The following is a 23,104-nucleotide window of genomic DNA, read 5'->3' on the forward strand; positions in this document are numbered from 1 at the left end:
ACTCCTTTTTAAACGCAGAAGGAGACAATGGAAACAATGTAGTTCTTTTATTTAACTAGCTGTCAAGATACGTTTTATTCAGTCAATGAACTTTCCCAAAACGTCAGTCTTACTAGCAGCCCGTTTCCAGGTTCAGAGCGGTGGTAATTTAACTTTCTTCACTCTCTCCTGCAGGCTTACGCAATCCCAAATTCCCCCCCCCTTCTCCTGCTTCCAAGGGGGGTTTAATGATTTTAGCTGATGGAAGTTTAATCCTTTACAGAGGACTTTCCAAGACTTTAGCTTGCAAGCTCTTTGCTTCAATCTATTTACAAAAGGGGAAGGCGGACTTCCTGTTTGAAACCTCCCCGTTTCGGTGCCAAATTAAGACGTTTAAAAAATCCAATTTTCCGTTCTACTCACGGGTAGTTGTTTAGAATCAAATTGTCCACAGGAAAAAGTCAGCGCTCCCTGGCAACAGCAGTGCGGCTTCACTCCGTGAAAGAAGCAGTCAATTCGAAGCACCGCGCCGCTCACCCCACGTCACTCCGGATCCCCGAAACCGGGTCTCCCCGCGAGTAGGGGAGGCGCAAAAGGTGCCAGCCGAATCCCACGTTCACAGGCTTCTCCCGCCTGTGATTTTTAGTGGGTCTCCACCTTCGCCGTGGCAGCCAGACCCTAGTTTCCATGGAGCAAATTCCTCCCGATCAGAGGAATTCCGCCATTGTCGGAGGCGCCAACCCGGAAGTCCTCTATCCACATTCCAATCTGCTCATTAGTATGGGAAGCGCAGATCAGGTCAATTTGCATTAGAATTCATGGCAGTCAAATGCCTCAAGCACCCCTAGGTGCCCACACCACAGCAGAGGATTCATCTTCCCTTCACATCCAGGGGGAGAGGGCAAGCATGTGAAAGGCTGGCAACTGCCTCTTTTCTTCTAGAGGATGGTTGCAGGTGGAAGCAACAGGGAGCAGCCTGTATTGTACTGACAGGCAATCAACAAGAAGGAATGGCTGGGTCTGGGCTGCCAGGATGAAAATGGCAGCATTGCTATAATGCAGGGGTGGGGAGCAGCATTCAGCATTGCTTCACTAAAGGATGAAGGTTCCCTCAAGGTTGTAGGGCCAGGTTAGACAGTGACTCATTATAAAACCTGGGTGGACTGGAGGCCATCAATGGTGGGCTTTAACTTTCAAATTTCAGTGGCACCCTGTGTGATGCTAAAATTCAGTGGTGTCTGTCCCCACTGCCCTGCCTCTTGCACTTCATTCTACAACATTGCTGTGGCACTCCCTCTGCAGCGCAGTGCCCAGTGCAAATCTACATTTTCTTTTAGATCTATGATTCCACCTAGTTCCTAGATGCTCTTGATTGGTCAAGCTACAGGGTGGGGCCAATTCGTATTTCCTTTTCTTCAATCTGTCTCCCATGTAGTGATGGCAGCCTTTAAGCTTTTCAGACACGCCTCTACTGTTGCACATGCATGTATTTGCATAAGGGCCCTTCTGTCATACCCTAGTCATCCGCCTGAATCTAAGAAAACGAGGAAGGTAGGGGTGCATTTATATGACCTGCACCAGAACCAGGGGCAGCCACCAAATAGAGCTAGGGAGACAGCTTGCAGTAGTTTTTAGAACAATCAATCAATCTTTATTGCAGGTGGTGAATGAGGCTGTTGTCAAACTGGCATCTGTTCAGGGCTGCCCTGAGTCACCTGGCGACTTACTGTAACAAATTCATGGTGAGTTCTGGCACCTATTTTTCTTGAAAAACAACACTATGTGGAGCACATAGTGGAACAGAAAGAATATAGTAGACTCAGTGTTTTAAAAGGACCTTATGAATGTGGAAGAATATTAAATATGTACCGTAATAGAAGATAAGCTTAGAGTTTGCTGCATGTTTATATATTATGTAAGAAGTAAAATTATGATACACAATAATTCCTCCCAAGAAAGGAATTTGATTTGTTATGGTTCAAACAAAACATTCACTGATAAATATTCCTGTGAACAAATTTATATTAAAATCATAATTTTTTAAAAAAGTGTTAGCTACTAATGGTGACAGAAAACAAGAAAGCGTTTACTGGGAATGTTTTGTAAGCATTGTCAAATGGACCATGTATCTTAGTAAGGTGCACAAAAGACAAACAACACTTTGACTGGGTAATAAATAGGTTTTCAACGTAGATAACAGGGTGCTTTTTAATTTAAAAAAATCCTTATACACAAAATATACATAGGCCCAAGATGTTTTGCTGCCTGAGCTAGAGCAGCAAATGGCACCCAAGTCAAGGTGCATAGTTTCCTCAAGGCTCAAGCTATTTTGGCATGTAAGGCAGAAAACCCCACAAGCACCTGTCCAGTAAAATTGCATAGTAATATGTGTAATAAGCTTCGGGTGCCACAGTTTGTGGATGCAAGTCACCCATAATTCTTGAATTTAGAAAAAGTTAGAATTAATTAAAGTTTGACTAAACTGTGCCAAACATGGAACCCCCTGGATTCATCTTATGGTAAAGAACCAAGCCAACTTGGCAGAGATTGCTGAGGATGGGTCATTGGAGGAACAAAGGCTGATGGTGGCCAGTCATTAATCCATCAAGGAAACAATTAAGAGCATGAAGATGTACCAGGCAAGGAGGAGGTGGGGCTCCTTCTTCAGCTGTGCGTTAGTGGGCAGAGACCAAAAGGGTTTAGGATTTCAGTCTGGATTCTATAGACTGGTGTATCACTGGGTTGGCAGTGAGAGTGGGGGGAAGGCTGGCAGAATACCATGTGAACGGACTGTGACAGGAGCATGGCTGATTTCTCTGTTTTTAGACCCAATCCTGCTGTGCCCATGGAAAGGAGGGGTAGGACCCTTTGTATGGGTGTAATGCTGAGATTCCCCTCCATTTAGGCTTTTTGTTGCATTATGTGTGTAAGTAAACGATATATTATAAAACACCACAGTCTCCACTGTGCCTCATTTTTCCAACATACACCCTGGGTTTAGCAGACATGGGACCCCTGAAATCCCACACTGCTCATGGAGATTGGGGTGGTGTGTAACAGTATATACAGAGTGGGACCCTCTTTGAGTGAGGTGGGGGAGTGAATAGGCTACCCCAAGGGAGAGGTGTTGGTAGGAAGCGTTGCTATAAGGCAATATGGGGTGTTTCAGTCAGTTGGATGTCTATTTTCTTTACCCAAGTACTTTGTTAAATAAGAAGTGCTTATTGTCGCCCTCGCTGCAATTTGTTTTGTTTGTTTTATGACACAGTTGTCAATTTGTTTCTTATTTACTGAGCAGGCAGGTAGAAAAACAGGTTTACTTAATGAGATGCTGGTGAGATGCCATAAAAACGTAAACAAGGCCTTGCAGGATTAGACCAAGGCTGATCCATTTCTGCATCTTTTCCTCCCAACAGAGGCCAGCCAGATGCTTTTTAGGAGCCCATAAGAAGGTGATGAGTGTGATGACATTCTCCCGCTCATGTTGCCCAGCGACTGGAATTCTGAGGTATGTAGGCTGCATCTGATCCGGGAGGTGGAATACAGCTGGCGTGGTTTGTAGCTATACTTTGCTAATGTTCTGCTTACTCCTTGCTGGGTCACAAGCTGTGCAGACCTGTGTCAACGTGAAGCACATGGAACTGCATGTGTTGCATGGTACCCTTGCAAAGCTTTATATCAAAGCCTTTCAACTGTATAAAGACAGAACAGAGAGTCAGGAAAGTCAGGAAGGTCTGCAGCTGAATCATAATTTCTGTTGACTGTATCAAATGAGACTTCATGAATATTTGGATTCTATAGCACATGATGTTTATTAGCTGCAACTAAACATAGAGCTTTGCAGTTAAGAATACTGATTTCTTCTGGATAAGATTTCTGTTTTATGGTAAGAGACAAAATTACAGTTAAGGTAATTAATGTAATCTGCATCATAGACGTTTACCAAAAGTGTATGCAGGCTGTGTTGAACAGACACAGATGTAGCCTTACCTTATGGCACATGACTCCCAAGTTTCAGAACTGACTAAAATCTTGGGAAAGTTCTGTGCACGCTTGTGTTGTAAGATTGGGGGTAGAACAGGCAAAGGTTAATGGTGAGGCTGGAGGTTGCCTTAAAGAGTCCTAGCATAATTGTCGCATACTTTCCTTTCCTGGACAAATTGGCTGATTACTGTCAACAGCTGGCCGCCTCAGCTGGAAATACCTGACAGGGAAATTCCACTCCTCTGCCCCTGCTGCAGATACATACCCACACACCATCAACGTGATTCAAGATTGGGCAGATATCAGGCTTGTGGGATCTACTCCCCCTCTCCACAAAAAAACCTTGAAATCTATCAGCCATAGCTAGGTGTAAAATGGTTATTCCACTTGATATAATCTAGCCAAGCATTAAGGAATAGGGTGCTTCTGAGCACTTGATCAGCCAAGGAATTTGTGTGTAATGCCAGAACCAAGCTCACAAAAAAGCATACCTCCTACAACTTCCAGTCACCCAACTCCTGAAGCACCCCCCCCCCCCCAGCAATCGAGTTTCAGAATGGAAGCTTTTTAGTTGTTGCTATTAGACACACAGGGACGCGGGTGGCGCTGTGGGTTAAACCACAGAGCCTGGGACTTGCCAATCGCAAGGTCGGCGGTTCGGATCCCCGTGACGGGGTGAGCGCCTGTTGCTCGGTCCCTGCTCCTGCCAACCTAGCAGTTCGAAAGCACATCAAAGTGCAACTAGATAAATAGGTACCGCTCCAGCGGGAAGGTAAACGGCGTTTCCGTGAGCTGCTCTGGTTCACCAGAAGCGGCTTAGTCATGCTGGCCACATGACCCAGAAGCTGCATGCCGGCTCCCTTGGCCAATAAAGCGAGATGAGCGCCGCAACCCCAGAGTCAACCACGACTGGACCTAATGGTCAGGGGTCCCTTTACCTTTACATTAGACACACAGAGATTTAGCAGTAGATCCTGATCTACCGCATCTGCATGTGAAGGAAAATGGCACTTCAAGAACCGGAGAGCAGAGTTTGGGTTCTGTAAGTGTTTGAGATATTTGTATCATTATCATTATTTATTAAATTTATTAAATTTGTACACCGAGTGTTTAGGCTGTGCTTCCGCCTATGTTCAACCTATATGCAGTGGCGTAGCGTGGGTTGTCAGCACCCGGGGCAAGGCAAGTAATTTGCGCCCCCTAACCCGTGGATTTGCGCCCCCTAACCCGTGGATTTGCCCTAACCCCAGATGTTGCGCCCGGTGCGGCCGGCCCCCCCTGCACCCCCCACGCTACGCCACTGCCTATATGTTTGTCAAGAAGTGCACCCAATGGCAAACTAACTCCTACACCTGGAATATCTCATTGCTTGGAGAAGTGGGGTAAATATAACACTAGTATTTCCAAGCAGTTGGGTAAAACAGAAATTCCTTATCTCAAGTTCAGTAAAAACATAATTAGATGATGAGTATTGTGACTGCACTTCTGTACAGCAGTTAGCAGAAGCACTGCTTCCACTGTTTCTACTTCAGCGTACAAACAAACATGTACATGGATTCTCTTGAAAGGACAAGAATACTTTCTTCCAAGTGTTCCACTCAAATGCCATCACTGGGAAGCCAGGATTGCAAATTGCACAGCCTGTGTTGACCATCATTATCTCTGCTGGTGGTGTTGATTTTGATGATTGCATATGCTGTCCTCCAATTCAATTTCCAGATCCTGCAGTTATGACCTCTCGGTCTGTGCCTCCTATTGTCTTTTACTCTCCACTGCATAAAATAGCCTGAATTCTGCATAAACATGACTGATTCAATAATAAATATTGCATCCAATAATAAATGTGCACAAATGTACACAATCTACATAATTTATTATATAAGCACACTTTATGTTTCCATGGTGCAGTTTGTATGGATTCTCTAATTTGAATAATGAATATTGCATAATACTCTTCCAAAACAGGCTGTGATTACTCCTTGCCTCCCCCCCACCCCCAATACAAACTGTTCCATTATTATTAGCTTAGTTTGGAACCCTTTAAGCTAAAAATGCTGAAGAGGGTGTTATTCTCATTTTCTTTCCTTCTTCCTGCACTGTCCAGAGTTCTTGTTGGCATGGCTAATGTTGCATTATCTTCCAGTCACTGGAGTTTAATAGTTTGCCAAAAAGTTGCTTAACCCACAAAGCAAATTTGTAGAACTCTGTTTAACTCTATAATGAATGTCAGCACTATAAAAATCATAACGTATTAACAATAGATTGATGGAAAGCAGGCTTTCAGACAAAAGCATACATTATAAATTCCATTACTGCTTTGCCCTGAAGTAAATGGTTGATCCTGAGGTAGTAACCTAAATTCCTAAACACAATAAAATGAAAAATGATTTTTTTTTTACCCCTGACAGTACTTTTATTGCTTTGTTGATTTACTGGGGGGGGGATCATAGTGGAAAATGAAAATATTTGTAGGAATTCTAAGGGCACATAATAATCCTGTCACTACTGGTGCTGGCATGGACCATCAGACTAGTGGCTGCACACGCTGAATAAAGTTTGATGTAATTAAACAGCTCCAAAATGAGCTCTCCAAAGTGGGTGAATGGGCAGTAAAATGGCAAATGCAATTCCTTCTAAGCAAGGATGCAGCCATGCACATGGGGCAAAGAAATCCTAATTTCATATATAAGTGAATAGGGTCTGAACTGGCAGTGACTGACCAGGAAGGAGACCTTGTGATCATAGGAGATAGCTTGGTGAAGATGTCAAACCAGTGTGTGGCAGCTGTGAGAAAGGCAAGTCTATGTTAGGGATAATTAGGAGCAGAATCCAAAATTAAAATGCCAGTATCATAATGTCATTATACAAATCTATGGTGGCATTGTCCTTGGAATACTATGTACAGTTAGGTGTACATACATCTCAAAATGAGGATACTGTGGAGCTGGAAAAGATTCAGAAAAAGGCAACCAAAGTGATCTAGAGGCTGCAACAACTCCTTTATGAGGAAGATTTCAACATTTGGGGCTTTTTAGTTTAGGGAAAAGATGAGGAAGTGAGGACATGAGAGAGGTGCCATGGAGGGGACATGGTGCAGAAAAATTGGATAGTGGAATGTTTTCTATAATTCTCCCTGTCATAATACGAGAACTCGGGACCATCCAATGAAGTTCAGTGTTCTTGACAAAATGTCCCTTCCTGTTCTTGACATTCCCAACATTTTTATACACTCTGAGTCGTTTCTCAGGAGTTAGGTACCTAGGATACCTTTCTATGCTGAGCACAGGCGAGGGACACAGTGTTGCATTCCTTGTCTACCAGCTCACACCTTCACCTGCATGCAATTTATTCTAGCCTATTACTACCAGGCTAGTCCTTAAATGCAAGGCTGCTCTGTTGCACTACTAGTATTTACCTGAGTGTTTGGTTACTGTTAATGTGAAAGAGAAATAATAATAATAATAATAATAATAATAATTTATTTATACCTCACCCATCTGGCTGGGTTTCCCCAGAAAGCAGAGGATCAGCACTTAAAGTGGGATCCATCTGAGCCGGGTCAGTGGAAGCCCTGTGCAAGAACTTCCACTTACCCAATGAGGCTTTCTCCCTCTCTCCTCCCCTCATGCCCAATACACTGGTTCAGTGTGTGTGTGTGTGTGTGTGTGTGTGTGTGTGTGTGTGTGTGTAGAACCTTCAGAACAGCTCTCGCAGAGAGGAAATTGTTCCGTCTGGTGAGATGAAACCCAAACAGAACATTTGTCATAGCACAACACTGCATTTCTCCCTAACAGTCCAAATTCATGCTGGACCAAGCATTGGCAAACACCTCATTTGCTTGTCCAAGATGGCCTGCAGTCAGAATCCTCATCCCTAGATGTGAGTAGGCAGAGAGGCTGTTTATGGTTCTGGATGCTGTTGTAAAGGAAACAGCTTTTTCAGACGTTTATATGGGTGCCAGCCCGTAGAACAGATAACAGAATGTGATCTTAAACCTGCAGAATGGAGCAAGTGATCCATAAAATGAATTTGTGCAACCATGTAATTTCTCAGCGTGAATACTGCAATGTGCTGCCTTTTGGGCTAGCCTTGAAGATGGTTCAGAGACTGTAGCCAGTGCATCATTTTGCAGCCCATGTGTTGATGGATGCCACCTTGAGAGCATATAACACCCATCTTGGGGCAGTTGCACTGCCTACATGTTTGTCACCAAACACAATTCAAGGAGTTAACTTGTCATAAAGGTAAAGGTAAAGGGACCCCTGACCGTTAGGTCAAGTCGTGGCTGACTCTGGGGTTGCGGCGCTCATCTTGCTTTATTGGAAGAGGGAGCCAGTGTACAGCTTCCGGGTCTTGTGGCCAGCATGACGAAGCCGCTTCTGGTGAACCAGAGCAGCACACAGAAACGCCGTTTACCTTCCCGCCGGAGCGGTACCTATTTATCTACTTGCACTTTGACGTGCTTTTGAACTGCTAGGTTGGCAGGAGCAGGGACCGAGCAATGGGAGCTCACCCCGTCGTGGGGATTCGAACCGCTCACCTTCTGACTGGCAAGTCCTAGGCTCTGTGGTTTAACCCACAGCGCCACCCGCGCCCCTCTTAACTTGTCATAGAAAGCCCTAAATTGCTTGGGGGCCCAACTACGTGGGGGGGGGACTGCTCTCCCAGTACTATCCTGCGTGTGACCTGAGGTCAGCCAGGTAAGCTTTATTAGTTATTCCATCAGCAAAGGAAAATTTGGTTATCTGGGACTCAGAATAGGGCTTTCTCAGCCTTGGCTCTGGAATGAGCTCTTCCGGGAGATCAGGCAGGCTGCTCTTGCAAAATGAGTTCTGGCTATAGTTTAAAAAAACCAACATTCTGATTTTGCTAGGCCTTTGGCAGCAGATGTAAATTATATTATTCATCAGACTGAGAAATGTTGTATGCTGGTTTTAGATTATTCGTAATTTAAATTGTGCATATGGATGGTATCTCATTTGTATTGCTTATTGCAACCTGCACTGTGACCTCTGGGTGAAGGGTGGATACGGATCTTATTAATAAAATAATAAATAAATGAAGCATGATGCTACGTGATCAGACTAACTAACAAATGCTGGTCACAGATCCTGCTGTAATGATCAGTCTGGGTTATTTATTTGTTTATAAATATCAATGGTATGCCCAGTAATGAAAAGAGTTGTGATAAATTCTGCTTCGGTCTAGTAAAACATCAGTTGAGAAAAGTGGGGATGGTTGGGGGGGGGGGACACACGGTGAAGAGAATACATAAAGCAAAAAAATTAATGCTACTTGTAGAACAGCATGCCTTCTCTTTCGACACAGGAGACCTCCATTTAAAGCTCATGCCACTGTAGAGGCATTAATACACCATATACAAAGCTGTATTGTAACTTTTGAATAATTGTGGGGTTTTTTAGAAATGAGTACACTGTGATACAAAGGCTGTTCCTATACAACTTTATTTACTTGTTTTCCAGCAGTGACTCATTCCGCACAAACTTTTTAAAGAAACAGTGCTCCCTGCCCGTACGTCTGCCCAGGCTTTCTTTTAAAGATCCCGACTGCATGCTGTGGCAATGGGTTTTGATTTGCTGTAAGCATGATAAATCCCGGATCTGGAAAACACATTGCTAATTCTAACACCCAGAACTACGGTATTTCAATGTCTCTCAGCTTGTGATCACCTATTGCAAAAGGAAGGTGATTCTATTGTCTCCCTGCTTATCTACATCCCACCCCCGTTACTTTTTCTGCTTGTAGACTTTATTTTGCATTCTTGAAACCAATAGGTTCCCTTATACCTCCTGCCTACCCCTGCACTAAACCTTTTGTAAGGCCTACCTTTCAGGATTGTTGTAGCATGGTTTGAAGGAGTGTGTGCAAGAATAAAACTACGACAGGTCAGACTCTTCAAAACATTGCACAATTTCATTTGTATGCCCCCTTTCAGTGGTTCAAACCATGCCCAAAGTAGCTTGCAACGTGAAAAGATTTACGTAATTACAAACATAACAAAAGTAGTCATAAGCAATAAATAACATATAAAATGTACACAACCACAATTGAACAATTTCCACTTAAATTACAATAAAATCTAAAAATAAAGATAGAAAAAAGAAACAATACCAGTAACAGCAACAACAAAAACCTTCACAATTTCCCAGCCCAAGAGTCTATTCAGCAGCCTCAGCTTTTGGAGTTGGAGTCAGTCAGGACTGGTGGAAAAGGCCAAGAAGCCAAGTCTTCCAGGACTCACAGCCAAGATGCTCGCAAACCCCCATTCCCCTCAAATATTTTCATATATAAACATTTAATACATTTAGAGCTACAAATATACAGATATATATCTGAGTCCCAATGAACCTTCTGGGAGTACCTTTGAGTAGCCATACATAGGATTGTGCTGGCACTCCCCACTCAAATTGCCCCAGAAGCCACCAGTCACACAAGCAATTAATTGCCATGAAACAACACATCTCTAATGAATTTGGTCCTTGTAATTTTGGCACACAGGAATAAAATGGTCTCCAACAGGCGCTGTTTACAAAAACAACGAAGGGTAATACTATCCATATTTGTGTTCTGAGGCTTGTGGAAGGCTGCTTTCCATCCACTCAAAGTCATGAACATCCACATTTAGCTAGATCAGATATGAAGACAAATATAAAATATACATATAGGTGACTCCTTATTTACGCGGGGGTTACGTTCCGGTCTCCTGCACATATGCAAAATCACGTAAATTTGGGAGCACTGTGGAGAGTCCTCCTGGGTCAGGAGGAGAGACACCCCAGAACCCAGAACCTCTTTGGGGTCCAGGGAGGTTCTCCTTGTGAGTTGGAGGGACAGCGGGGCTGTTGACCAGGTGCTCCCCATTTCTGGGTGCCACTTCCAGGCACCCTGCACCACACGTGTGTCCTGTTACGTGCAAATAGAACGCAGGTAAATGGGGAATTGCCTGCACTCTATAGTACCCATGTAAACAGAAACATTTGTCCTGAAAAGAACACTTCCTTCCGTTGAACATCAAGTACATTTATTTGTAACAGTATATGCAAATACCCAAGCACAGTATATGTGCAAATATTCTAACGTGTGAATGTGCAAGCAGCCTGTAATAGCATTTAATTTCCAAAATACTGTTCTGAGCAAGATTTTTTTTTTCTGTGTGAAATGTCCTGGCATTTTTTATTTTTGTATCTAATTTGCATAATGTTGAGAATCAGACTAGAAGAGAAGGGTTGAATGCTTCGGTGGTTTGCATTCAGTTTTCCATTATGCAGAGATTTAAAATCAGGCCAGCCTTTTCAAACCTGACTAGTGGTTTTGAATGCTTTTTTACGCAGAGAACCTGAGATCCGAAAAAGGCTAATATTTTCAGTATCGGCAGAACACTCAACTATTTTTGAAAAACGTGGGCTTTTAAGAATTGCTAACTCTTGACTGAACAGCTTTCCGATGATAGAACAAATGAAAAAATGATACAAACAAACTTGCAAAACAAAAGGAAGAGAGGTAAGGAGGGAAACTGATTGGGGTTGGGGAATAATAAGGGATTGTGAATGCTGACCAATGGGATAGCAGGGGAAAGAAACTTGAGTAGTGGACAGAACCGGTGTCATACAGATGGGCATGGCTTGGCCAAAACAGCTTTTCACCCCAAATGGGGAGGCCTGGAAAGCCTAATTAGGTGCATAGTCTAGGGATCCCCCACCCCTGATTTATCCATCTGTTGCTGGGGGCAGGGCGGGTAGTGATAGCTTTGTTAAAGGCAAAATCAGTCTGATGCCAACCACCATAAAGCTACAGTAAATCTAGTACAGTGGTACCTCGGGTTACATACGCTTCAGGTTAATACGTTTCAGGTTACAGACTCCGCTAACCCAGAAATAGTGCTTTAGGTTAAGAACTTTGCTTCAGGATGAGAACAGAAATCGTGCTCTGGCGGCACGGCAGCAGCAGGAGGCCCCATTAACTAAAGTGGTGCTTCAGGTTAAGAATGGACCTCCGGAACGAATTAAGTACTTAACCCAAGGTACCACTGTACCAAGAAGGAATCAGTAACTCTCTAAATAGGATAGGTTCCAGATTTGAGGGGGTCCTCCCAGCAAAACACCATATGGTGTCTCTGTCCTAGTTTAGTGGGATTCCATACCCTCCAAGTGTCCCTATTTTTCAGGGACAGTCCCAGAATTATAAAATCCATCCCAGCATCTTATTTGATCCAGGAATGCCCCTGTTTCCCCCATCAGTGCCTCTACTGCCATTCTGGCCATATGATACCTTTCTAAGCTATCTGCATTTACGGTATTTCAAACACATTTCTAAGCTCAGTTCACGATGCTCATCTTACTCCCCGAAGCACTAAATGACCTGAAACTAAGGGTGTTAAAGGACCATCTTCTACATTATGAACTGTCCGAAACCCCAAAGTAAAGATCCAAATCAGAGGCACTTCTCCAGCTGTAGTTACATAGGGGGAAGGCATAGAGAGGTGTTTCTTTTTCTTTCTGCTATATCCCTCCTGTTCTCCAAATAGCACCCATAGCTGTCACCACCTTTTTAATATTGTTGTTGTTGTTGTTACTATTATGCCACCCATCTGTCTGGGTTGCCCCAGCCACTCTGGATGGCTCCCAACAAATATAGTAAAAACACAATACAACATCAAACACTAAAAACTTCCCTGAACAGATTTTATCTTCACAACAACTTTTTGAGGTAGGTTAGGCTGCTGAGGGAGAGAGTGACTGGCTAAACATCACCACTGAGCTTCATGGCCAAGTGATTTGAACCCTGATCTCTCAGGCCCTTGGTCTGACACTCGCAGTTCTGACACTAACCATACCACCACACTCACTCTCAGTCAGTTATGCCACCCTACCAGTCAAGAACCCCCTCAAACCTAGACAACATCTATCACCATGGTTTTTAGTGGTTTTTCTAGATTTTACTGTTTTAATTACTGTTATAGCTTCTACTGTTTTGGTTTTATCTGGAATTTACTGATTCTCCTGTGCTTAGATTTCACATTTTTAAAGTTTTCAGATATTTATTGCCCTTGTTGCTGCTTGTTTTATAGATTGTGATGTATGTATGTATGTATGTATGGGATTGGACTAAATGACCCTCATAGTCCCTTCCAATGCCACAATTCTATTTGTTTTCCAATCTCCAATATATAAATATTTTAGACAGAGATCTACATACATGTTGAGGGGCATGATTGCTGTTCTTACAGTTATTTTCCATTCTGCAGACAGAACAGTCACTTCCAAATCAGAATTCTACCTTTTCTTATAAGACACCTTTAGATCAGGTTCAACAAATTCTATTAACTACCTGTGTGGAAATACGTACATGCTCTCTGTTACATACCCTATGGTTTCAGCTTTGTGACTTGCCTTTTCGTATAAGTTGAAATGTTTGTTATATAAAATTGTCAGTGAGTTAAAAGTTAATTTCCCCAGTCCAATGAGCTGAAGCAAAGCTAAAAACCATTTCCTGTCCACTCCTTATAAAATGGCACTAACATGCAGTGATAGGTTCCCCTATCAGCCAGAGGGTTCAGGTTTTCAGGTGTAAGGATATTCCACTATGTTCTACTCTTTTTTTTTCTTTTCTTTTTTTGCTGAAAAAGAAATATAAACAACTATATCATGTCAAAAGTGCTGTCAAGTAGCTTTTATTTTCATTATATTAAAAACAGAAACCAAGAGATACTACATGCTTGTAGTTTTTTTTAACCAATTGAGATATCATTTGTTGAAAGAAGAATTCAACCACTATGATGCAGTTAAAAACGTCTCTCAGTCTAGTAATTATATTGAAAATTAACATAAATCATAATGGCGTTAATGCACAGCATATTTGGTAGCCACGATTTCAGGGATAACAAATTAGTCCTTACCTCAGAATCATGGCATTGCATGGAAAAGGATAAAAGCTTTTATATATGGCTTCATCAAGTAATTTGCAATTAGACAGGCATCCATTATCCCCTTCTTGTAAAGTAATATGTCAGCCTTCACTTCAAAAATGACTGAATTCTCCACTCTCTCATAATATATGTATCGTTCAATAGAACTATAATAACCATAGGGCTAAATTGGAATTTCCTGTCTGGGGAATTCTTTTTCTGGGTGTGTGGGCTTTTTCTAGGAACATGTTGCCCATGTTTTCTGGGGAAAGCACATTTTAAATCAGTGGTAGAGAGCCTCTGTCCTGCAGGTCTAATTGGGCCGAGCAGGATTTGACTAGGGCAATGGTTCTGAAAAAAAATTCTCTGGGCCACGCTTTCAGAATAAAAATTTGCTCGCACCAATTTTTTATTGATCAGAAATACATTGGAAAACAAGAAGAAACATCTCATAGCAGTGCTTGATTTATAACACAGATCACAGCTACTTGATAAATGATTATGGAACATCCAGAAAGTATAAAACATGAATCATTCCCAAAATACAATTATAAATGAGCATCTTACATATGTACCTTAGGTATGTATACAAACTCAGTGAGAGGTGTGAGCTTGCAGTATCACTTGATGCTCTTGCTCTTATTTTGAAAAGATATTGATCCACATTCTTAGTGCTATTTTTTGGGGGGGGGGGAAGGTGCTGGAACTCACCATGAACACTTCTCTTGTTCTCTTAGAATGGCAATGGCACCCACTTGAGAGGTGCCGAAACTGTACTCCAGGGAGTTCCAGTTGAAAAAAGGCCCTGCATATTCTGTAAATTAAATTCTGCTAATTATTTTGATACTATACTGTAGTATACTGAATTGTTTAAATGAATCTTCCTGCCACACTTGCCATCCACTCCTGCCACACCCTTTGAGAGGCACTGGACTAGGGAGACCATTTTCACACCAACCTGCCCTACACCTCAGGTGTGGGACAGGTAAAGATGCAGGTCCCTGGCCAAACCACATTTTGCTGATCAGATGTACGCCAGTGCTTGCAAACCCCTGTGCCTTTGCTCATTGTGGTTGGATTTAAATTTTTTAGTGCAGTAGATATATTTTATGCTTCATTCCCCCTCCCCACCCCTGCCCAAAACAATTGTTATTACGTATTTGGGAGGGTGACAGTCCATGGACTCTACAGTGTCCCAGCCCAGCCTCCTTTTAATAGATATCTGGAATGGGATGTAAATAAACCCCACGTTCTGCATCTGCCATCCAAACTGTGACCTAAAGTCAGTTTGAAGGCCAGCACATATATTATTGCAAAGAGAGGATAAGGTATGACTGTTAGAGCAAACAAGCTGTATCTGTCACTGAGGAGCCATCAGATGAGTCAGGGTTGGGTTTGCAGAGTTCATCACTAGCTGATTTTTCCAGGGTTTGTCTTCTTGCCAGAGCTTTGTGAATGTGGACTTGTCTGAAATAATTAGGTGCTTCATATAGCTAAGAATCTAGGCATGGAGACTGAAGGTATCCTCTACTCAGTCAAAGCACACAAAGGGAAACGAGGAGGAAGGTTGTGTACCTTCTCCTTAGAAAAAGATTATTTTAATAATCCTGGTCTGTCTTCCTGTTCCAAGTTCTTTTTATGTATAATAATGAGACACATTCAGACATCATAATTAAGTTTTGCAAAGCATGCAAGCAAACAACTGTAGCACATTGACAAATAAATCTCACCTATGTGCCTTACTTATATATCTAAAATCTAGTGCTGATAAGAGTACGGGCAATGGATTGTAAAAAGTTATTAGCAATAGTAATAAAGATAAAAGGCTTATAATTAGTTTCCCCCCTCTTTGTATGTAATACCTACAAGAGGATTTTTCACAGGAAAATTTGCGAGAAAATATAATGCAAACCTCACCTGCAAAAAAGCAGAGATATGCACAAAAGGTTGCCCAAAGTAACCTCTTTGAAAACACTGTTGTTGTTTTTGGTTTTAAATTTTGCATCTGGCTGTCTGGTCCGTCTTGCATCAGCATTTTTTCCTGACAGTGTATTCAATAATGCAACTATAGATTAACTTTTTTTGGTGCCAACTGCGTGCTAAGTAATATAATCCCACCTTTTCCAGTTCTGTGTGCACGAAGGTGAAAAAGGTCACTGCTGAGAGAATTTATAATATGCATTAAGTGGACCGATGGGGGATGGTCTGGCCAATAAGGGAAGGTGAGACTAGAGTGTTTCAGTGCAGTTGTGGCTTATAGCTGGAAAATGCTCTCACAAACTGACATGAAACATGGCACTGCAGGAGAAGTTTGAGGATGGAAGAGTTGACCAATTATGAGAGGCATCTCAGAACAATGCAGAATCTATGCACTGGCATGGTTGTGTGCCAAGAAGAACATGATGGAATTTTGTGCTCCATATTTAAACTTTTTTTTAATTTTGTATCAAATGGTTACATTGCCCTAGCTTCTTCGTGCTCTGGGAAAGTCAAATGCTCACCAAACTGTCCTGCATATCATGCTATGAATGTCCTTATGATGAGTGAAACATTTTGTGCCTGGTCCTTCTTGCATCTTCAATGTGTAGTTGATATTATATGCACACAGCATCTATATTGCTTAGCTTTCTTTTCTGTGAATTGATGTACCACTAGAGGGCACAGAATTCTTATGGTATTCTCTAGCTCACGAAAAGAACATGTCCTCTGGAGCTAGATGTAATTGTTTTGCTTTTTCGAAACATTTTTGCCCCAACTCTTGCAAATGTAAACCCATTTGTATCTATATATAGAATTAGGAGAACAATGAGATTAGCAAAAAAAAAAAAGTTTATTGCCAATGTTTCAGTCCTGTTACACGATGTATACAAGTGGACTCTTTCTGCAGTGTCAGTCCACAATTATTTCATTAAGCTTACAATTAGGTGGCAACGATGTTGCATTTTATAAGCACACAGAACACTATGTCATCATCATCAAATCTTTATTATGGTGTGGTACAATCATTTAGAATCTGTAAAACGTTTTGGAAAGCTAAAAAGTATTAAAACAGAAGGAATATATAAAAGACTATAAGAATCTAAAATAAACTAAAAGAATCTTTAAAAAGGGTCAGGAGCATTAAATGGATGTAGAAGAGCATAAAAAATTAGTATATAAAAGACTAACTATCAATTTAGAGAGCACTTGGATGTGAGTGTTCATTAACTCTAATTTATGACACAGGTCATCAAAGAACACTATGTTCTGTACCATTCAATGCTGTGGTGTATGGAATGTGACCATTTAAGTGTCAGGGGCACCTGTTAGATAACTATTATTATTAACAGTGATAATACAGTATACAGCATGTGTTTCATGTTTTTAATCTGTCTCAGGTATTATCTTTTGTAATGGCTTCGGCTTGGAGGTGGGGGAGAAATATATATATAATGCTTTCAAGTGTTCAAAGTACTTCACATGCATTACCTAGTTGTTAATGCCTACAACCGCTATGTAAGAAAATTCAGTACAGTGGTACAGTACCTCTGGTTACGAACTTAATTCGTTCTGGAGGTCCGTTCTTAATCTGAAACCGTTCTTGACCTGAGGTACCACTTTAGCTAATGGGGCCTCTTGCTGCCGCTGTGCCGGCGGCGCACAATTTCTGTTCTCATCCTGAGGTAAAGTTCTTAACCTGCGGTACTACTTCCGGGTTAGCGGAGCCTGTAACCTGAAGAGTTTGTAACCTGAAGCATTTGTAACCTGAGGTACCACTGTATTATTATTCCCTCATACTGCTGAGGGAGAGAGGAACCGAGGCTGCAGCAGAGAGGCTCATCTAATGCCACACAGTGAGTTCCAGTTCATGGCAGAAGCTAGTTTCAAGGCAGGAACTTCCTGATTAGCCACTACACCACCTTTTGTGACAGGACTCCCACCCCCACTATTTCTACATGCCCACTATTAAAAGCTTCCCCCCCCCCTTTAACTATTAAAAGATTTCTTTGGTGCACACTTTCCCTCCACATAATTCCAGCTAAAAATATATATTCATTCAGCTGTATTTTTTTAAAAAAAACAAAACAAACCACAGCAACACAACAGGAACACTAAAGCCTGCAGCAATGCATTTCTGTTTGCAAAATCTGCTGGTATGCATTCTTAATAGTTAAACAATAGCATCGTGATATACCCAGAGCAGATCTTTCCCCCCACTAGCATTGCAATCTGGTGCATTTTTGTTTAGAAATAAACACCATTGAACCCAATGAGATTCACTTCTCAGTTAATATTTAGAATTGTGCTGTTAATGAGGAAAATTTAGGCACATATTAAGCTGTCGTATACTGAATTGGGTCACTGATCAATATTCTTCTCTGTGTTGACTGGAACCAGCTCACCAGGGTTCCAGACAGGGTTTTTTCTTAGCCCTACCTGTAGATGTTGGGGATTAAACCTATGTCCCCACCTTTTTTGAAGCTTACTAAGTCATTAAAACAATGTATCTCAGACTAAGTTGTTTCCAACATTAGTACTACTCAGAGTAAATCTGTTGAAATTGATGGACTTTATTAACCATTAAGTCCATTAAGTCCCCTTGTTTGCATCAGAGTTTCCACTTGCTAAAGGAAACTTCCTCTTCCCTTAGCACCCCAATCTTTTCTGGGACTCTGTTCTCTCCTCCACCACCCCCGAGTACATGGGGGGGCAGGATGAAGAGAGGGGAGAGGGAAAATTCCACCGAGCAAGTGGATGTCCTTGTGCAATGCAGTGGGTCTACTCTAAGTAGAATTTAGTTGGTTACAACACAATATTTATTTCTTTAACAGTTTGATATGCCACTCTTTGCCAACAGGGCCCCTGTTTTCCTGACGGGACATCTGTGCTGATAATCAATAATAAAACTGTGTGAGGATGATAATGAAAAAGTCAACATACACACAGCTTTTCCTGGCATGCACAAGTAGTGATGACTGGAAACACTTCACTTCTTGAGATTCTGTTCATTGTGCAGCTGTTAAAGGTACAGGAATCCTCTGAGAAAGGAGAAAACAGAAAACCCTAATTCTGTTACTGTTGAAATTAAGGTTTCAGATATAGCTGCAGAATCACTGGGTGATCTTCAGCTAAGTTTCTCTCAGAGTAAACCCATTGAAATGAATGAAAAGGGTGAAGTCAGGGCTTTTTTAAAGCCGGAACCTGGTTCTGGCACCTCTCAGGTGGGCGCCATTGCCATTATGAGAGAACAAGAGATGGGTTCATAGTGAGTTCTGGCACCACTCTTTCTAGAAAAATAGCACTGGGCGAAGTTAAGTCCATTCATTTCAATGGATCCACTCTGAGTAAACCTTAGTTAAGCGGCAACCTATGCCCGTGATGTCAGCAGACAATGGGCAATGTAAATGGTTAGAAAATGGAGAACAAATGGAATCCAGTTTCTAATTCCAATTATGTGTAAGCCCATCTCTGTAAATAACACTAAATGGCAACTAAAGACCCTTCCTTTCCCACCTCCACTTCTCCCATGTAACTAATGCTCTGTTGAAAATTTATTTGGAGTCCTTTTTCTTTTCTTTTTGTTGCTTTTTATTTGATTTTCTTTCATTATAGAATTACAAATTCACATCCATATTTTCACTTGTAATTAAAGTATAACAAGGGAGTCCTTTTTGTACCATTCTCCATCAAGGTTTCCTTCACCCACAGGCCAATGTTGATAACTGGGTGTAACTGCCCACCTGCCAATGACCTGATGTCCATACAATTCTGCTTGAATGTCCTTTGAAGTCTGCTTGAATAGCGTGTTGTTTTGTTAAAACAATCCACTTGCAAATGGACTTCAAATTGATAGCAGTCATGCCTTCACCTGCTTCACATCATCAGATGCCCACATATCAAGCCAGGGGTGCGGCAGAGATTTGTGGTTTGGGGAACTGTATAAAGCCTTTTCTAATATAATACAAAGCCTTTTCTACCATTTGCTTTCAAATGGTTGTTTTTACAAAGAAAAATCCAGGAAGCGTTAAATGAAGAGCAAAAGCTTGTTACAAAAACCCCGAAAGGAAACTAACTTGTTACAAGTTGATGAACATAGTAAGGAAACCATTCAAGGCTTGCATGTTAAACAAATTAACGTATCTCCGCCCAAAACAAAATTAAACAAAATGCTACTGGCCACAATCACTTGAAAAAGATGTTCAACAAACATTTGTGAGGCTTGCTGTCATGGGAATGTATCCAGGATCCTGGCGTTGGTATAATAGTACTTTAAATACAATATTCTTAAGGCTGTGATCCTGTGCACACAATCCTGAAAGCAGTTCCCCCTGAACTCAGTTACTTACTTTCTGAATAGATACAGATAAGGGACTGCCATGTTAAGGGACAACGGGATTCTTTTTCTTCTCAGATTTAACCGTCAGGAGCCATTCATAACCATCTGGATTCAATGTCTCTGGAGGCTCAGGAGGCTTTGGTAGTTAGGAGTGCCTTTTTCAGTTCTGGCTGGTTTGTTAGCTAAGACCACTTTTGGACAGAGTTGACTTGGCCACTGTACTCTACGCTCTGGTAACTTCCAGACTGGATTATTGTAATGCGCTGCCCTTCAATTCATCCAAAATGCAGCAGGCAGATCACTGTCAAGGATTCACTTCAGATCTCATAATAACCCATTTTAAAACAGCTGCACAGCTTGCCAGCTTGCTTTCTGCCCCAATTCAATGTGCTCACATTACTGTTTAAAGCCCTAAATGACTGAGGTCCCAAATACCCAAAGACCGCCTCCTTCCCTACAGTCCCTCTCGGGTGCTAAGACTGTTGGAGGGGGGCCTCATCATTGTTCCACTGCCCACAGAAGGTTGTGTGGCCTGGGAGAGGGCCTTCTCTGTGGCAGCCCCTAAGTGCCCCATAGTGGTAGACCTGGCACCTTCATTGGTCAGCTTTTGGCAAATGCCAAAGACAAACCTCTCTACCTTGGCTTTTGTGACTTGAAATGCATGGTTTCTTTTAGGACCCACCTTATTCCTGTAATTTAAAGTTTCTAAAAACTGTTTAAAATATTGTGTTTTGATCTTTGCAACCTGCCCTGGGTCCTCAGGGTAAATGGCAGGATAATAAATGATAGTAATAATACTAACTAAAGCAGTTCAGTTGCAGTGTAAACAAAAACTTTAAAGGGGTGTTTGGGGAAGTTGGTGGAAGCGGGACATCTCTAATGTGGAAGGCTGTGCAGCCCTGTTACAATTGCAGGAACCATCACAGCCTCCCATGGAGATACATAACATTTCCCAGTAAATATCAGATCTCTCCTCTGTAACTCTTTGAGGACTCCCAGCGTGTCTCAGGGAAGGGTCTGGTGGATTCCAGCAATCAGCCTTTAGGGAGGTCTATTTCACTATTTCTATGGAAGTGAGAGCTGGACCATAAGCAAGGCTGATCGCCGAAGAATTGATGCTTTTGAATTATGGTGCTGGAGGAGACTCTTGAGAGTCCCCTGGACTGCAAGAAGATCAAACCTATCCATTCTGAAGGAGATCAGCCCGGAGTGCTCACTGGAAGGACAGATCCTGAAGCTGAGACTCCAATACTTTGGCCACCGCATGAGAAGAGAAGACTCCCTGGGAAAGACCCTGATGTTGGGAAAGACGAAGGGCACAAGGAGAAGGGGACGACAGAGGACGAGATGGTTGGATAGTGTTCTTAAAGCTACCAGCATGAGTCTGACCAAACTGCAGGAGGCAGTGGAAGACAGAAGTGCCTGGCGTGCTCTGGTCATGGGGTCACGAAGAGTCGGACACGACTAAACAACAACAACATTTCACCCCTTTAAAGCCACTGAATCCTGGAATGTTCCATATTTTTTCAGACCTACGTGATTTTTATCCCTGGAAAGCTAGCACTTGACTGTGTGCTGTGCATAGCTTCTGACTATTAACCACTTCCTTGTCTTGCTTGAGTCTGTGCTTCCTGCTCTTTTAAATCACCCCTTAAAATGACCTTTTATCTCCCTGCCTCTTCAGGATTTCTTTCTCACTAGATGCTGGCTAAGATAATGCTAGTAGCATTATCAGATGATGAAAAAGAGAGAGAGAAGTTTTTCCCCCTTAGAATGACACTTGCAAGAACTCTGATCTAGTAACAACAGCCTAATATCCCATCTCTAGCTAGCAAATATGGGGTGGTAGTCTTGCTGCAGGCAAATATTCTGCAGTGACACATAGCAGTACAGGTGCTTGACTCTTTTTTTTTCTTTCTTAATGAGGCTTGTTTACAGTTCTGCTGGAGAGGAGGATGAAGACTTAACGTTCAGAAACTAAATAATGAAAAATGTGGCAGGGGGGACAACCTCCAGAATGAAATGGCAGTGTATTGCTGTAGGAGATCCTGCTGTAGGAGACTACTGATCCTGTTAGCTAGGGATGATCTGGAGGGCCAAGTTTGCCTATGTCTGCTTTAAACAAAAGGTTTCATTTAATTTCATTTTGTTTATAAAACAGCAGCATACAAAATACAAGGTAGTACAAACAAAAGCAGATTGATACTGTATATGTTACAATGAACCCAATGATGTATAAGGAGATGCATTTTCCTCAGTTTTATCACTCCACTACATAACAAACCCCTCTTTTTTAAAAAGGTTGTTTCATTGGCTATCCTCCCTATCCTTTATTAGGTTTGTTAATTTAATCATGTACACCATATCCCAAATCTAAACAGTGGGAGTCCTTATTTTCTTCCTGTTTGCAAAAATCAACATTCTGGCAGCTGTTAGAAAGATGCACCGAATCGTTTACAAATCCAAACAATATGAACAATTTATCTAATGGTAGCTTGTAACCTGTTATTATTTCAATTTCATTTATTATCTCTTACCACAATTTTCTTTAGGGCAACCCCAGAAGATGTGGGCCATGTCTGTATTTATTACTTTGCATCCCCAACACATGCTGTTAGCATAAAACAACAACAAAATGTTTTAAGGACTACATGAAAGCTCCTGGAATGCAACAGAAGGCAGCACACTCAGCCTCTGCAAAATTTTATATGCGTATGTTCAACACATTTCACAAAGTTATGATGGAAAGGGCTGAGTTGTGTCGCTTGTCACCGAAGATGTCATAGGTCACTATCTACTGTCATTTCAAAAACTTGCACAATGACATTGCATTATTTGCCCCACCTGTTACGTAAGTGTAAACTGGCAGGGAGGAATATTGCATTTTCCCAGTCAAAATA

General features: G+C 41.9%; 1 long non-coding RNA gene across 1 annotated transcript; it reads left to right on the forward strand.

Annotated features, from left to right (window-relative positions):
- Positions 1-1,650: 1,650 nt before the first annotated feature.
- On the forward strand, positions 1,651-22,245 carry LOC309339502. The gene is made up of 3 exons (XR_014155420.1): positions 1,651-1,721; positions 3,396-3,487; positions 22,131-22,245. It is a non-coding gene; the product is annotated as an uncharacterized lncRNA (long non-coding RNA).
- The last annotated feature ends 859 nt before the right edge of the window (positions 22,246-23,104 follow it).

Source organism: Podarcis erhardii, assembly GCF_964252035.2.
Source record: "Podarcis erhardii genome assembly, chromosome: 3".
NCBI lineage: Eukaryota > Metazoa > Chordata > Lepidosauria > Squamata > Lacertidae > Podarcis > Podarcis erhardii.